Source organism: Camponotus vicinus, unplaced genomic scaffold (genome assembly GCF_025532165.1).
Source record: "Camponotus vicinus isolate PSW18456_S1 unplaced genomic scaffold, iyCamVici1.0 SCAF_11, whole genome shotgun sequence".
Classification (NCBI taxonomy): domain Eukaryota; kingdom Metazoa; phylum Arthropoda; class Insecta; order Hymenoptera; family Formicidae; genus Camponotus; species Camponotus vicinus.
In genome coordinates, this window is record NW_028141947.1 from 6,152,089 (window position 1) to 6,155,530 (window position 3,442).

Below are 3,442 nucleotides of genomic sequence, written 5' to 3' on the forward strand. Positions count from 1 at the left end.
GTCAATCTCCTGGAGTCCCACATAACCCTCACCCTCCCCTCCGGAGGATGGGGGTATGCGTATATGTATTTCCCCACGCTAAAAAAAAAGAAAAAAGGGGCGGTTTCTCTGCCAAAGGGGTTGAGCACGAAAATCTCATTAAACATATTTCAAAAGCACATAAATCGGGAAAAATTTTAAACCTAAAACCAAATCGCTATCTGTATTTTAACTGGTACTTTACTCTTGTATCAGCGATATGTATCCATCTTTTTGGCGTATATCTTCGCAACTATTATAGATAGCCTAATTTTATTGAATGCATCTAAAAGCACATAAAAAGCACATAATTCTAGCATTTAAACTTTTTTTAAAGTTTAATTGTATATGTATTTTTAATAAGTGTGGGTGCTGACTTACGTTAAGTTAGCACCTCCATGTTCAATTGCGATTTCCCGCTAAACCGCTCGAGCACAAAAATCATCAATGGAGCACATAATTAGCACATAAAGAGCACTTTATTTTCCATATATGTTATTTTGGTTTTTTATAGTGGGGGTGCTAACTTAACAGACTTAGAAAAGTTTTATTCCCATTTTGGGGGAAGATGATGTTACACGATGTATTAGATATGATAAATTATTAATAACATATATAAACAAACTATGTATCAAGTACAATCATCAGCATCAACAAGATATGATACGTGCTAAACTTCGATTATTAGGACGATTTCTTATCGCAGTAAAAGAATATAATCCTAACGTAACAGAGTTTTCTGATATATATGATTTTTCTATATATGACGATTGTCTTAAAGCAGTAAATAAAGTAGCTTATTTTGAAGAAATAAATAAAAAATACGGCGCACCATCAGTTGCTTCAAATATTGGGACAAATTTAAAACAAATTGGTAATTTGTTAATAATAGAATGCATAAAATTAAATGATATAAAGAAGCAAAGTAGCACAGAAAATTTTTTTAAATTAATACAAGAAGATTATGGAATATCTATAAACAAAACAGTAGAAGAAGATATAACACAACATAAAAGACAGAAAAAAGTTACGCTTCCATCTATGGAAGATATAAAAAAGCTACACTCATATCTAAAATGCGAAAGAGAATTGTTATATATAAAACTTCAGAAGAAATTTATTTACAAAACATGGCTAGAGTTTGCAAAAGTTACACTTACATCTACACAAGTTTTTAACAGGAGAAGAGCAGGAGAAATTGAACGTGTTACTATAGAAGATTTTAATACTCGTGAAGGTATAACAAAAGAAACTCATTTATATTTATATAAATCATTAGGGACAAATTTACAACAGGTATAAATTATTTTTTTATGCGTAAATAAAATATGTACTGTACTATCCCTAATAACAGATATGTCCGAAAGATGTTCAGAGAACATCCAGAAGATATCCAGATATGTCTCTGGATGTTCTCTGAACATCTTTCGAACATGTCTGCTGTTAGGGATATAATGCAAAATAATAATTCTATAACTTTTCTATGTAGATTGCTGATAAATACGTAAGATTTTTAATTCGTGGAAAATTAGGACGCACAGTGCCTGTGATTTTAGATATAGAATTAGTTCAATGTATTGAACTAATTTTGAAGCATCGAGAGGATGCAAATGTTCCTGAAAAAAATCCATATGTGTTCGGCATACCTAGTAGTACAAAGCGCTATTTTAAATACTTAAGAGCATGTACCCTTATGCGATATTTTTCTAAAAAAATGTGGTGCACAAATACCACATGCATTAAGAGGCACTGAATTACGTAAACATATTACTACAACGTGCATCACATTGAATTTATCCGAAAATGTGGATGATTTGGCGAACTTTATGGGACACCACGAAAAAATTCATAAACGCCACTATCGACAGTCAATACCAGCAGTAGAGATCATTCGTATGACGAAATTTTTTCAAGTAGCATTAGGTGAAAATGTGCAAGAACAATTTAATAATAGTGATTCAGGTATATATGCACTACTTGTTTTATTATTTTATATACATGTTTTTTTATAAAATACATTAACTATTGTATTCTTTTTTCCGTTTTTTTTTGTATTTTTATTATATATATTCATATATATATATAATTATTTAATATATATATTCTATTAATTTAATATATTAATTTAATATATTGTATTTTTATTATATATATTTATATATATTTAATTAGAAGACAAAAGCAAACAAAGACACCTATAGATTGAATCACGAAATTAAGGCTTATGTATGCCACAATCGCAAATGTTGATACGTAGAAATCGAGAAAAATAACAATGAATGCAATAATGTTTTGGTCTCAATTTGGATTCTTTTTAGACAACAAAGTATGAATATAATATATTTATATTTTGTTGATTGAAAATGATCTAAATTCAGACCGAGACATTGTATTATTGCATTCATTGCTGCTTCGTTCAATTTCTACGCATTTACAGTTGTGGTATACATTAATCTTTAAGTTTCATGAATCGATCTTTATATTTATTTACATCATAATTATCATGATATTGATGTGTTAATCATAATATTGTATTAATAACAGAAGAGAAGATGCAAGGTACAAATGAAGACACCGAGTGAAGAAAGCAATGCAGAAATATGTTCACATAAGCCTCTTTCAGTACAATCTGAAAGCAAATTTCCTAAAATTTGCATAACAGATAAACAAAAATCTGTAAAAAGAAAAATTATGCGTCAAAATCATGCATTTGCGAATAATGGCAATGATTTCGATGAAACTTATTCTCCAAAGATGTAGAAACGTTGTAAGTAGTAAGTTTATTTTCACTTTTATTTTATACTTTTCAAATTTATCAAATAAATGTATATTCCCTTAAATATTATTTAGTGTTGTTTTCATGGTTATATCAAAGCATGTATTGAGTTCTAATGTATAATGCATTTTAATGTAACAATTTCAATATACATAATAACAATTTGATTTAAAATATGATAATGAATAATGATTTCACACAAGCTTAATTTAAATTTTCATTTATTTATATTTTTTATCCTATATTATCAATTTTTTTATTTTTATATTTCCATATATTTCTATATATTTCCATATATTTCCATAATTATGATTTTATAACTTTATGATTAATTAAAATATTATTCAGTATTTTGAAGATTCATTCATACTTCTTACTTAGGAAAGTACTCGAAATGTTAGTATAAATAAATAAAAATATAAATTAAATTTAGGTCGATTAGAACCATTGTTTTTTAAAGTGTTATTAATTTAATTTACTTTGTATTTAATTTATTTTGTAGCATCCCCATTTGGTTAAAGAAAAGAAGACAGAAGAAGTACGTAATATAATAATTATAGAATTTTTAAAGGAAATTACCACTTCACAACTGCCATCTAACAAGAAAATTGTCCACATAAAAGAAAATAAGTGTTTAGCCAATCGATC

The 3,442-nt window shown here is 27.6% G+C and overlaps 1 pseudogene; it reads left to right on the forward strand.

The window, feature by feature from the left end:
• Positions 1 to 1,059: 1,059 nt before the first annotated feature.
• On the forward strand, positions 1,060 to 2,778 carry LOC145962241 (uncharacterized; annotated as a pseudogene).
• The last annotated feature ends 664 nt before the right edge of the window (positions 2,779 to 3,442 follow it).